The 15003-nt window shown below is 48.8% G+C and overlaps 1 long non-coding RNA gene across 1 annotated transcript; it reads right to left on the bottom strand.

Annotated features, from left to right (window-relative positions):
- Positions 1-10347: 10347 nt before the first annotated feature.
- Positions 10348-12152, bottom strand: LOC125535316. The gene is made up of 2 exons (XR_007294644.1): positions 11477-12152; positions 10348-10733 (listed from the first exon to the last, which is right to left on the bottom strand). It is a non-coding gene; the product is annotated as an uncharacterized LOC125535316 (long non-coding RNA).
- Between the last annotated feature and the right edge of the window lie 2851 nt (positions 12153-15003).

Genomic DNA, 15003 nt, shown 5'->3' with positions numbered 1-15003 from the left:
ATCGGGATACCGACGATCGAATCTCGGGCAGTATCGTACGCTAGACAAAGGGAATTGTATACGGGATTGATTGAATCCTTGACATCGTGGTTCATCCGATGAGATCATCATGGAACATGTGGGAGCCAACATGGGTATCCAGATCCCGCTATTGGTTATTGGCCGGAGAGTTGTCTCGGTCATGTCTGCATGGTTCCCGAACCCGTAGGGTCTACACACTTAAGGTTCGATGACGCTAGGGTTATAGGGAATAGATATACGTGGTTACCAATGTTGTTCGGAGTCCCGGATGAGATCTCGGACGTCATGAGGAGTTCCAGAATGGTCCGGAGGTAAATATTTATATATGGGAAGTCCTGTTTTGGTCGCCGGAAAAGTTTCGGGTTTTATCGGTAATGTACCGGGACCACCGGGAGGGTCCCGGTGGTCCACCAAGTGGGGCCACCAGCCCCGGAGGGCTGCATGGGCCAAGTGTGGGAGGGGACCAGCCCCAGGTGGGCTGGTGCACCCCCCCACAAGGGCCCAAGGCGCCTAGGGTTTGGGGAGGGGGCGCCTCCACCTAGCTTGGGGGGCAAGTTTCCCCTCTCCCCCCCTTGGCTGCCACCCTAGATGGGTTTGGGGCTGCCGCACCCCTTGGGGTGGATACCCTAAAGGGCGCGCACCCCCTCCCTCTCCCCTATATATACTTGAGGACTTTGGGGCTGCCAACAGATGAGTTTTGACCTCTCCATGGCGCAGCCCTGCCTCTCTCCCTCCTCCTCTCCCGCGGTGCTTGGCGAAGCCCTGCAGGATTGCCACGCTCCTCCACCACCACCACGCCGTCGTGCTGCTGCTGGATGGAGTCTTCCCCAACCTCTCCTTCTCCCCTTGCTGGATCAAGGCGTAGGAGACATCACCGGGCTGCACGTGTGTTGAACACAGAGGTGCCGTCCATTTGGCACTAGGATCTCCGATGATTTGAATCACGACGAGTACGACTCCATCAACCCCGTTCACATGAACGCTTCCGCTTAGAGATCTACAAGGGTATGTAGATGCACTCCCCTTTCCTCATTGCTAGATTACTCCATAGATTGATCTTGGTGTTGCGTAGAAAATTTTGAATTTTTGCTACGTTCCCCAACAGTGGCATCATGAGCTAGGTCTATGCGTAGTTTCTATGCACGAGTAGAACACAAGTTGTTGTGGGCGTCGATTTTGTCAATTTGCTTGCCATTACTAGTCTTATCTTGATTCGGCGGCATCGTGGGATGAAGCGGCCCGGACCGACCTTACACGTACTCTTACGTGAGACTGGTTCCACCGACTGACATGCACTAGTTGCATTAGGTGGCTAGCGGGTGTCTGTCTCTCCCACTTTAGTCGGATCGAATTCGATGAAAAGGGTCCTTATGAAGGGTAAAAGAAATTGGCATATCACGTTGTGGTTGTCGCGTAGGTAAGAAACGTTCTTGCTAGAAACCTATAGCAGCCACGTAAAAAATTTGCAACAACAATTAGAGGACGTCTAACTTGTTTTTGCGGCATATGCCTTGTGATGTGATATGGCCAAAAAGGATGTGATGAATGATATATGTGATGTATGAGATTGATCATGTTCTTGTAATAGGAACCACGACTTGCATGTCGATGAGTATGACAACTGGCAGGAGCCATAAGAGTTGTCTTTATTTATTTATGACCTGCGTGTCAACATAAACGTCATGTAATTACTTTACTTTATTGCTAAAGCGTTAGCCATAGTAGTAGAAGTAATAGATGACGAGACAACTTCAAGAAGACATGATGATGGAGATCATGGTGTCATGCCGGTGACAACAATGATCATGGAGCCCCGAAGATGGAGATCAAAAGGAGCAAAATGATATTGGCCATATCATGTCACTATTTGATTGCATGTGATGTTTATCATCTTTTACATCTTATTTGCTTAAGAACGACGGTTGCTTAAATAAGATGATCCCTCACTAAAATTTCAAGAAAGGTGTTCCCCCTAACTGTGCACCGTTGCGAAGGTTCGTTGTTTCGAAGCACCACGTGATGATCGGGTGTAATAGATTCTAACGTTCGAATACAACGGGTGTAAGCCAGATTTACACAGCAAAAACACATAGGTTGACTTGACGAGCCTAGCATGTACAGACATGGCCTCGGAACACGGAAGACCGAAAGGTCGAGCATGAGTCCTATAGAAGATACGATCAACATGAAGATGTTCACCGATGTTGACTAGTCCGTCTCACGTGATGATCGGACACGGCCTAGTTGACTCGTATCATGTTTCACTTAGATGACTAGAGGGATGTCTATCTGAGTGGGAGTTCATTAAATGAACTCAATTATCATGAACATAGTCTAAATTGTCTTTGCAAATATGTTGTAGATAAATAGCTCACGTTGTAGCTCCCTGTTTGAATACGTTCCTAGAGAAAGACCAAGTTGAAAGATATTGTAAGCACTGATGCGGACTAGGTCCGTAGTCCGAGGAGTGTCCTCACTGCTACACAGAAGGCATACGTCTTTGATGCACCGCTCGATGTGCAAACCCCTACAATGTCGTCTATGGATGTTGTGAACACCTAACAGACACATCCTGATGACTACTTGATAGTTTAGCGCACCATACTTTACGGCTTAAAATCGGGATTCCAATGACGTTTTGAACGCCATAGAACATATGAGATGTTCCAAGAGCTGAAATTGGGATTTCAGGCTCATGCCCGTGTTGAGAGGTGTGAGACCTCTGACAAGTTCTTTTGCCCACAAGATGGAGGAGAATAGCTCAGCTAGTGAGCATGTGCTCATAATGTCTGGGTGCTACAATCGCTTAAATCAAGTGGGAGTTAAACTTCCAGATAAGATAGTGATTGATAGAGTTCTCTAGCCACTACCACTAAGCTACTAGATCTTCGTGATGAACTATGACATGCAAGGGATGGAGTTGATCCCGGAGCTGTTCGCGGTGCTTAAGACCGCAAAAGGTAGAAATCAAAGAAGGAGCATCAAGTGTTGATGGTTTAACAAGACCACTGGTTTCAAGAAGGGCAAGGGCTAGAAGGGAAACTTCATGGATGGCAAACCAGTTGCCGCTCCAGTGAAGGAACCCAAGGTTGAACCCAAACCCGAGACTAAGTGCTTCTATTGTAAAGGGGGCGGTCACTAGTAGCGGAATTACCCCAAATGCATGGTAGATAAGAAGGCTGGCAACTTCAACAAAGTATATACATGTTATTAATGTGTACCTCGCTAGTACTCCTGGTAGCACCTGGGTATTGGATACCGGTTCAGTTACTATTACTGGTGACTTGAAGCAAAAGCTACGGACTAAACGGAGACTGGCTAAGGGCGAGGTGACGATGTGTGTTGGAAGTATTTCCAAAGTTGATGAGATCACCATCGCACGCTCCATCTGCCTTCGGGATTAGTATTGAACCTAGATAAATGTTATCAGGTGTCTACGTTGAGCATGAATATGATTAGATCATGTTCATTGCAATACGGTCATTCATTAAGTTAGAGAATAATGGTTATTCTGTTTACATGAATGATACCTTTCATGGTCATGCACCCTATGTGAATGGTTCATTGAATCTCGGTCGTGGTGATACACATGTTCACGCCAAAAGATGTAGAGTTAATAATGATAGTACCACTTTCTTGTGGCACTGCCGCTTAGGTCATATTGGCATAAGATGCATGAAGAAACTCCATGTCGATGGATGTTTGGAGTCACTTGATTTTGAATTGCTTGACACATGCGAGCCATGCCTCATGGGCAGGATGACTAAGACCCCGTTTTCAGGTACAATGAAACGGGCAACTGACTTGTTGGAAATCATGCATGCTGATGCATGTGATCTAATGAGAATTGAAGCGTGCGGTGGATATCGCTATTTTCTCATCTTCACTGACGATTTGAGTAGATATAGGTATATTTACTTAATGAAGCACAAGTCTGAAACGTTTGAAAAGTTCAAGCGATTTCAGAGTGTAGTTAAGAATCATCATAACAATAAAATCATGTTCCTACGATCTGATCAAAAGGGGATTTTCCGAGTTATGAGTTTGGAAAATCACTTAAGACATTGTGGAATTGTTTCACAGTTGAAGCCACCTGGAACACCACAGTTGTAATGGTGTGTCTGGAGGTCGTAATCAAACCCTATGAGATATGGTGCGATCTATGATGTCTCTTACCAATCTATCGTTTTTCATTTTGAGGTTATGCATTAGAGACAGCTGCATTCACTTTAGATAGGACACCATCTAAGTCTGATGAGACGGCGTTGTATGAACATTGGTTTGGCAAGAAACCAAAGTTGTCGTTTCTTAATGTTTGGGGCTGCGATGCTTAAGGCTTCAGCCGGAGAAGCTCGAACCCAAACCGGACAAACACATCTTCATAGGATACCCAAAGGTGACAGTTGGGTATACCTTCTATCTCAGATCCGAGGGAAAATTGTTTGTCGCTAAGAACGGGTCCTTTCTCGAGGAGGAGTTTCTCTCGAAAGAATTGAGTGGGAGGAAGATAGAACTTGATGAGGTTGTCGAACCTTTATTTCAACCAGAGAGTGATGCAACACAGAAAGATGTTTTCTGTGGAGCCTACGTCTGTTGAATAGGAAGTTAATGATAGTGATCATGAAGCTTCGGATCAAGTTGCTATCGAACCTCATAGGTCGACAAGGATATGTACTACTCCTGAGTGGTATGGTAATCATGTCTTAGATATCATGTTGTTAGACAACAATGAAGCTACGAGCTATGGAGAAGCGATGGTGGGCCCGTATTCCGACAAATGGTTAGAAGCCATGAAATCCGAGATAGGATCCATGTATCAGAACAAAGTATGGACTTTGGTGGACTTGGCCGATGATCGGCAAGCCATTGAGAATAAATGGATCTTTAAGAAGAAGACGGACGTGGGCGGTAATGTTGCCGTCTATGAAGCTCGACTTGTGGGAAAGAGTCTTTTCACAAGTTCAAGGAGTTGACTATGATGAGAATTTCTCACCCGTAACGATGCTTAAGTCTGTCGGAATCATGATAGCATTAGCTGTATTTTTCGATTATGAAATCTTACAGATGGATGTCAAAACAAGTTTTCTTACCAGTTTTCGTAAGAAAAGTTGTATGTGATACAACAAAAGGTTTTGTCGATCCTAAGGATGCTAAAAGGTATGCTGGCTCCAGCAATCCTTCTATGGACTAGAGCAAGCATCTCGGAATCGGAATATATGTTTTGATGGAGTGATCAAAGCTTTTAGGTTTATACAATGTTTGCTAGAAACTTGTATTTACAAGAAAGTGAGTGGGAGCACTACAATATTTTTGATAAGTATATGTGGATGACATATTGTTGATCTGAAATAATGTAGAATTTCTGAAAAGCATAAACGGTTGTTTGAAGAGTGATTTTCAAAGGAAGACCTGGATAAAGCTGCTTACATATTGGGCATCAAGATCTATAGAAATAGATCAAGACACCTGATGATACTTTCAAAGAACGCACACCTTGACATGTTTTTGAAAGAGTTCAAAATAGATCAGTCAAAGAAGGGGTTCTCACCTGAGTTGTAAGGTGTGAAGTTGAGTAAGACTCGAAGATTGACCACGGCAGAAGAAACAGGAGGGACGAAGGTCGTCCCCTATGCTTTTTTCATAGGCTCGATACGGTATGCCATGCTGAGTGCCGCACCAGATGTGTGACTTGCCACATGTCTGGCAAGAGGGTACAAAGGTGATCTAGGAGTAGATCACCAGATAGCGGTCAAAATTATCCTTAAAGGAATAAGGAAATGTTTCTCGGTTATGGAGGTGATAAAGAGTTTGACGTAAAGAGTTACGTCGATGCAAGCTTAACACCTATCCAGATAGCTCTGAGTAGAGATACCGAATACGTATAATGGAGCAACAATTTGGAATAGCTCCTAGTGGAACATGGTAGCAGCATCTATGATATGACATAAAGTTTTGCGAAGTACATAGGGATCTGAATATGGCAAGACCCGTTGACTACAACCTCTCTCACAAGCATAACATGATCAAACCCAGAACTCATTGAGTATTAATCACATAGTGATGTGAACTAGATTAGTGACTCTAGTAAACACTTTGGATGTTGGTCACATGGCGATGTGACCTGGGAGTGTTAATCACATGGCGATGTGAACTAGATTATTGACTCTAGTGCAAGTGGGAGACTGTTGGAAATATGCCCTAGAGGCAATAATAAATTAGTTATTATTATATATTTCATTGTTCATGATAATCGTTTATTATCCATGCTAGAATTGTATTGATAGGAAACTCAGATACATGTGTGGATACATAGACAACACCATGTCCCTAGTAAGCCTCTAGTTGACTAGCTCGTTGATCAATAGATGGTTACGGTTTCCTGATCATGGACATTGGATGTCGTTGATAACAGGATCACATCATTAGGAGAATGATGTGATGGACAAGACCCAATCCTAAGCCTAGCACAAAGATCGTGTAGTTCGTATGCTAAAGCTTTTCTAATGTCAAGTATCATTTCCTTAGACCATGAGATTGTGCAACTCACGGATACCGTAGGAGTGCTTTGGGTGTGCCAAACGTCACAATGTAACTGGGTGGCTATAATGGTACACTACAGGTATCTCCGAAAGTATCTGTTGGGTTGGCACGAATCGAGACTGGGATTTGTCACTCCGTGTAACGGAGAGGTATCTCTGGGCCCACTCGGTAGGACATCATCATAATGTGCACAATGTGACCAAGGAGTTGATCACGGGATGATGTGTTATGGAATGAGTAAAGAGACTTGCCGGTAATGAGATTGAACAAGGTATCGGGATACCGACGATCGAATCTCGGGCAAGTATCGTACCGCTAGACAAAGGGAATTGTATACGGGATTGATTGAATCCTTGACATCGTGGTTCATCCGATGAGATCATCGTGGAACATGTGGGAGCCAACATGGGTATCCAGATCCCGCTGTTGGTTATTGGCCGGAGAGTTGTCTCGGTCATGTCTGCATGGTTCCCGAACCCGTAGGGTCTACACACTTAAGGTTCGATGACGCTAGGGTTATAGGGAATAGATATATGTGGTTACCGAATGTTGTTCGGAGTCCTGGATGAGATCCCGGACGTCACGAGGAGTTCCGGAATGGTCCGGAGGTAAAGATTTATATCTGGGAAGTCCTGTTTTGGTCGCCGGAAAAGTTTCGGGTTTTATCGGTAATGTACCGGGACCACCGGGAGGGGCCCGGTGGTCCACCAAGTGGGGCCACCAGCCCCGGAGGGCTGCATGGGCCAAGTGTGGGAGGGGACCAGCCCCAGGTGGGCTGGTGCACCCCCCACAAGGGCCCAAGGCGCCTAGGGTTTGGGGAGGGGGCGCCTCCACCTAGCTTGGGGGGCAAGTTTCCCCCCTCCCCCCCTTGGCTGCCACCCTAGATGGGTTTGGGGCTGCCGCACCCCTTGGGGTGGATACCCTAAAGGGCGCGCACCCCCTCCCTCTCCCCTATATATACTTGAGGACTTTGGGGCTGCCAACAGATGAGTTTTGACCTCTCCATGGCGCAGCCCTGCCTCTCTCCCTCCTCCTCTCCCGCGGTGCTTGGCGAAGCCCTGCAGGATTGCCACGCTCCTCCACCACCATCACGCTGTCGTGCTGCTACTGGATGAACTCTTCCCCAACCTCTCCTTCTCCCCTTGCTGGATCAAGGCGTAGGAGACGTCACCGGGTTGCACGTGTGTTGAACGCGGAGGTGCCGTCCGTTCGGCACTAGGATCTCCGGTGATTTGAATCACGACGAGTACGACTCCACCAACCCTGTTCACTTGAACGCTTCCGCTTAGCGATCTACAAGGGTATGTAGATGCACTCCCCTTTCCTCGTTGCTAGATTACTCCATAGATTGATCTTGGTGTTGCGTAGAAAATTTTGAATTTCTGCTACGTTCCCCAACACTAGCTACGTTACTGAACCCGAGCGATTGATCCCTTGTTGTTAACTGAATCCGAGTGATTCCTTCACTACTGCTGCTAACTGAAGCCGATTGATGCTGCCTCTGGATGAACAGTGAGCGTTGTCTGGGGGGGTTGGATAAACAGTTCCCGGTGGGGGGTTGGATGAACAGGACCCCGTGGTAGTAGATGTCGTTGCAGCTAGATGAACAGGACCCCGATTGATCGAGCCGGTTGGGGTGGATGAACAGGACCCCATGGAGGGCTGGATGAACAGGACCCCGTGGAGGGCTGGTTGAAAATTAGCCGGTGGAGGGCTGGATGAACAGTAGCCCGTGGAGGGGTGGTTCAACAGGACCCCGTGGAGAGGGCTGGTTGAACAGTAGCCGGTGGAGGAGCGTTGGAGGCTGGATGAACAGGAGCCCGTGGATGAACAGTCGCAGGTGGAGGCTGGAGGAGGTCAACGGTGGATGAACAGTAGCCCATGAAGGCTGGAGGAGGTCGACGGTGGAGATGAACAGTATCCCGTGGAGTCCCGTTTTGTGATACGCCACACCCCTCCCGATGAACAGGACCCCCCCCCCCCCCCCCCCCCCCCCCCGGTGAACAGGGCCCCCCCCCCCCCGTTTCGACCGTAGCGCTCCAACACAAGTTTGTTTCCTCCGTTTTGTGGTACGCCACACCCCTCCCGATCAACTGGACCCCGTTTCGACCGTAGGAGGTACAAGAGAAGTCTTTTTCCTCCGTTTTGCAGTACGCTAGACCCCTCCCGATGAAATTCGACCGTGGCCGGTCGAACACAAGGCCGTTTTCTCCATTCCGCGGTACGCCAGGCCTCGTTTCCATTGGCTGTTCCGTCCAAGCCGGTTGGCTCCCGATGAACACCACGTATTTCGTTGCCTCCCCATGAACAAGACGATGTTTCTTCGTTCCGACCCAGCCGGTTCGCTGCCCGATGAACAGGACGCCGTTGCTCCCGTCCATTGCCTCTCCATGTACACAAGTCGTGGCCGATATATATATATATATAATATTATCAGAATAGTTATTCTGATAACACTTTCGCACTGCATGCTCAACGCAAGGGCACTGCACTTTCTTTAGTAAGAGCACTGCATTACAGAGACTATTGAACTTCATGTCGGAAAAAACTGCACGTAGTATTTTTTTGGTACTGTTTTTGCTCTAGTTTTTTAACCGTTTGTCGGAACGAGGCGTATAATATATCGTTGAAAAGCTATGAATTAGATGCAACTTCGCCATGTTGAACACTTTCCGAGATTACTCACGGTTTAAGAGCAGTTTTGAAAATGGTGCAGCCCACAACGAGTGGCAGCGAGCATTTTTTCGCATTTTTTTCTAAACCGCTCGTCGGAATGAAGCAAATGATACACCGTTGGATAGATATCATCGATGCGCATCTTTTTTATATCTATTTATTTCTCTAATTCGTTACGGTTTAAGAGCAGTTTCAAATTTACTAAATCACGGAATTCTGTTTTTCAATTTTTTTCAAATTTTTGGTACTGTTTTCGCTCTAGTTTTTTAACCGTTTGTCAAAACTAGGCGTGTAATACGTCGTTGGAAAGCTATGGACAAGACGCAACTTTCATATGTAGAAATGATTTTGAGATTCCTTACGGTTTTAAGTTCATTTTGAAAATCGTGCCGTGGACGACGAGTGGCAGCGGCCGTTTTTCACTAAATTTTTACAAACTGGTTGTCGAAATGATTCAAATGATATGCCATTGGAAAGATATCATTGAGACGCAACTTTTTCATGTAGAACACTCTCTTTAATTCCTTACAGTTTAAGAGCAGTTTTAAATTTACCGAAATACGGACACTCTGTTTTTCGCGACACCCAAATCGACATGGGTACTTCAACCGACTGAAAACCGCACTGCATCGGATGAAAAACCGCACTGCATCGGACGGGTAAGAGAACTTCATGGTTTCTTTTATTCAAACGTAATTTTTTCAAGGACGAGAAAGTAGAGTGCACTTCACATCGGGTGTAAATGAACCACAACACTATCAAGAAGTGAACCGCATTACTTTTCTTCGCTTCCGTGACAATTTGTTTGCACTTACGGGATGAACAACATCATACGGCCGACCGCACTGCTTCAAAATGCAAACTGCACTGCATCGGACGGGTAAGCGAGCTGCATAATTTAGTGTGTCTTTTTCTAACTTTATGAATAAGAGAGGATCGCGAAGACGAGGACAAGTGAACCACAACATATATCGAAGTAAACTACATAATTGTTTTGTCCTTTTTTTAAAATTCATCCGGACTACATGGTCAACATTAGTGAGCTACATGGATAACGTTAGTGAGCTGCATAATTTTTTATGCGTTCATCTTGCCCGTGCACCGCAAAGGTGTTCTTAGTGAGCTGCATCGATTTTAAGAAATTATACACCATATTTTGCAAAACAATTCCTCCAAAAAATAATAAAAAGTGAACTTCTCTGTATAATTTTTTTACAAAAGTAAACTCCTCTATATTGTGCACTGCATTGCAAATCTAAACAGACAATTCTTTATGAACTTTACTAAGACATCAATCAAACTCCATGACCCACAATGCAGGACATCAATCAAACTCTTAAAGAACTGTAAGCAGGAGAGAGAGTCCACCGAGAGAGACCAAACTGCGTCTTGTGTTTCTTTTTTATAATTGGTTTCTCCTCCATTTTTCTGCATCAGAGAACATACTGGACTGATTTGTGTCTTCGTTTGAGCTCACACCGAACTGCACACACGCACTGCAAAAGAAACTTTAACATGTGAGTTGCAAAAATAAAAAAGTGGGCTGCAGCACTTGCTCGTCAGGGAGGTCACTATCCAACGGGGTCCATGGAGAGGCGCAGGGACAAGATTGAGATGGATATGGCGCCACCTGTCGGGCACAAGCGAGATGTGAGGGAGAGGTGAGGAGGAAGTAGGAAAGGAGAGAGAGGAGGGCGCTCAGCTCTGGTGATGTTGTGTTGTTGACGTCCAGCGCTTCGGCGTGGAGAGGGGATGGCGGCCGGAACCGTGCATCACAGCTATGGGGCGGCCGCCGAGAATGGAAGTAGGGAGGTGGAAGACCACCGGGGCTATGGGGCGGCTGGGAAGCTCCAAACAAAACTGCACAAAAGAAATCTGAAGAATCAAAGAGCACCAAACTGCATTGGGACTCGTCGTGGGCTGCACTTCGCCCACAGAAAGAGCTGCTTCCCCTGCTGGAGGCCAGCGGGCTGCACCAACGCGAATACCGTACTGCACTCATACATGTCGCAAACTGCAAGGCGGCTTCACCGCTCGAATGACACAGGGCCGATGCTAGGACTTTCTCCCCTCTCCCTGCGGTGGACAACACCACACTGAGAAGGGCACGGCGGTGAGGAGAGGAAACGCCGGATCGAGGGCGCTTGTCCTCGCCGGAAGAGAAGAAGCTTCCGCTGATGGGGCACGTGAGCAAAGATCCCGTTCCCCTCTGTAGTTCACGCGAGTAGAACAAGCTCACCGTCATGCGCCGATGTCCGGGGGTGGCGCCGTGGCCGTGGATGCCGAAGGAGGTCGGAGACAATGCGCCCGACCTACGTTTGGCTGTGGAAGGAGAGGAGGACCCCGGGGCGGCTCGAGAGGCATGGATTTTGGGCTGTCGTCAGATAGGAAGAGCAGGGGAGAGATGCAGCGGGATGGGAGGGAGGAGATGGAGGAACAGGGAGGGGTCAGGTCCGGGCGTGGCGCTGGCCGGTGCCGGAGGGAGGGGGGGTCAAGGGAAGCCCAACCACCATGGCGGGGCGGTGCTCGGGATGGTTGGATCCGGCGACGGCGCATCAAGGGAGGCCGTGGATGGCTGGATCCACTGGCGGCGTGACGCGAGTAGGCCGTGGATGGCTGGATCCATCGGCGGCGCGTCGCGGGGAGGCCATGGCTAGCCGGAATCTGGAGGTGTTGGCCATGGCGGGAGGAGGTGTGACGCAGTGGGGAGTCGCGGCGAGTGGTGCGGCGGGGCTCTAGCGGCGCGTGGCGCGGCGGGGCGGGGCTCCGCTGGCGCGTGGTTGGGCGGGGCTCCGGCGACACGTGGTGGGGTGGGGCTCCGGCATCGCTTTGGTGGTGTGGGGCGGCTCGGGGGCAGGAGGAGGGAAGGTGGAGCGGATCAGGGGGTTGGTGGGCATGGGTGGTGGGCTGGGAGTTTTGTTTTGTTGGTGCAGCTCAGGGTGGGTTCGCACTGATGAATTTTTCCAATCGAAGTGTTAGCAGAATAAGGAGGTGTTATCAGAATAAGGGTCTAAGAGTGTTATTAGAATAGACCCATCCTATATATATATGCGCGAGTACGTGCTCGAGACCCGTCTGTATGTACGCAAGTGGCCGTATTTTTTTCTTGCACCCTGGCTGTACATATGTGTATATGCTACGTGCGCGCCTGCAGACAGACCGATCGACCAGTATGTACGTACACGTTCCCGACCAGAATGACAACGCTATGTACGCTTCGATCAGGTGGGTCTCGACTGTCAGACACTTCCTTGCATGCGAAAATGTAGCTAGTGGGTCCCAGCAGTCAGGGGCGAAACAATTTTTTTGTCCGTAATATGGACGCACTTCCTTGCGTGCGAAGATGTAGCTGGTGGGTCCCAGCAGTCAGGAGGGAACATTTTTTCGCAAAATACGGTAGTCCGTCCGGTGAGTCCCTGCTGTTAGGTGGAGGAATAATTATTTTGCGCGTAATAAGGAGGCACTTCCTTGCTGCTGCCATGGACCCAACTGTCAGCCTCTCCACATACAGTACTTTTCCGATGGAAGTCGTTCCTTTACCACGTTGACGACGCCGCGCCAAGAGCACCGGAGCGGTGGACGACGGCGAGGCCTAGGAAGGGGATGACACGAAGCCGGGGAAGACACGGCAGTGGATGCCCACGTGGAGAGGAGTACGGGGCTTCACTGGTTCGGCTGTGGTGTGAGGCTGTCGTCGCCGCAGAATAACAGGGGGTGTGGGTGAGTAGAGGGATGGCCTGGCCAGCGGTGGGAGTAGTAGGGGGCGGTGAGGCCTCCGCGGCATCACAGCCGGCCACGGGAGGCAGGAGCACGCGGCACAACCGGCGCTGGTTTGGGCGGATGGAGCAAGAAGACCAGAGGTTGAAGAAGCACGACGGCCGTTGGATGAAGATCGTACGGTCACTGCAGCTAGAATCGTTTATATTGACTAAGTTGACAAAGCCCTTAGTACGCGTCAACTTAGCAGCCCACAGGCCCCCCTTCAAAACGGTGCGCCCCAGATGTCAGGGGGAGGAGTCATTTTTTGGTCAGCTAAAGTAAGAATATCCGAGATTGAAAAAGAAGCACGACATCCGTTGGATGGACATCCAACGGCACTGCTGGTAGAACCATGTGTTGACTATAAGTTGACAAAGCCTTACATACGCGTCAACTTAGTTTTTGTATTTTTAGGAGACGCGTCAACTTAGTAGTCCCACAAGTGAGTCGTTTTGGGTATATCGACTACATGCCTTCTCTAACTTCATATGATGCTAGTGTGTTGCTTTGAAAAAATTGACGGATTGCTAGAGATCAACAGAGGTATTCTGAGATTATTGGCTCGCTTATGTATTTGGCGAGTGCCACGAGGCCTGACATCTCTTTTGCTGTGAGCAAGCTGAGTCGGTTTGTGTTAAAACCGAGAGATGATCATTGGCATGCACTTGAGAGAGTTATGCGCTACTTGAAAGGCACTGCGAGCTATGGGATTCACTACATCGGGTATCCAAGATTACTGGAGGGCTATAGTGACTCAAACTATATATCTGATGCTGATGAGATTAAGGCCACAAGTGGTTATGTTTTTACACTTGATGGTGGCGTTGTTTTCTGAAAGTCTTGCAAGCAGACCATATTAACGAGGTTAACTATGGAAGCAGAACTCACAGCATTAGACACTGCCACTGTTGAAGCAGAGTGGCGTCATGAACGCACAGCATCACCTGATGGGAAGTTCCCTTCCTACCACTGTAGGCCGTCACATGCACGATCTTGTGTCACCCGGTCGTTGGGTGGTGGTACCCGAAGCCATACGCCTCGTGCCAGCCCACGATGTACCTCCTCCTTGGGGCGCCGGTGATGGACGACAGTGGCGGGAGACACAACTTTTCACGGGTGACCGGGTTAATCACAGAGATGGCATCGCCGACCTCCTGATTGTCGCACAGGCGGATCAGGCCGTTGCAGGTGCCGATGATTACGTTTGCGCGTTCGCGGGAGCGATACGTGGAGACGCCACTTCAGAGCACTCTATGACTCCCCGTCGATAGGTCGTCCACGATGTGTGCAGAGCCCCGTGCATGACGATGAGAGGCTTGGCGCGACTCTGCATCTCCGCCGTGCACGTGTCGACCATGTTGTGCCATTGCCGGCAGACCAGGTGGGTCAGCCGCCGGGAGCTCGGAGGGAGTCGCAGTAGGATGCCCACCAAGACTTCCGCGGGGATGTCCATGGATGTCGTCATCTCACCCTGTTTGATCCCAATGCGAGTTCGTCGAATTGGCTCTTGTGATTTCGATCGATTAGTGTTTATATCCGGAGTGCTAGCTAGGGTTTTTCTTTTCTCTTGATAACAATCCGATCGAGTGCTAGTTGCCGAGTACAGACCTAGGAGCCCAGCCAGGGCCCGTCAATCGTCATCGGTTTCTATTTTTAGACGACCAAAAATAATGTGTTGACATCATTAAGCCGTCTGGACAATGCAGTACCAATCAGTACGCAGATAGGTCTGGATATCCGTTTCATGCAAACCGAAGGTAAATTAGAGAGGCTTTGCGGGCGTCAGGATCGCACCAAGATCGAGGCCCAACCCACGCCACACGCAACCACCACATAGCGAGCTCGCGCCCATGCTGCCGCGCATGTCTTCACTGCACATGCTAGATGCCGCACCGCCGGCACCATGCGAGCACGACGCTCCATGCATCAAGGCCGCCCCGCGCTAGCCCCTAGATCCGAGTGGAGGTTAGAAGATGCTTGCCGCCGCCGACGCCACCAGGGCTTCGC

Source organism: Triticum urartu, chromosome 2, assembly GCF_003073215.2.
Source record: "Triticum urartu cultivar G1812 chromosome 2, Tu2.1, whole genome shotgun sequence".
Taxonomy (NCBI): domain Eukaryota; kingdom Viridiplantae; phylum Streptophyta; class Magnoliopsida; order Poales; family Poaceae; genus Triticum; species Triticum urartu.
Note: the sequence above shows the minus strand (reverse complement) of the source record. Positions and strands in the feature narration are given on the sequence as shown.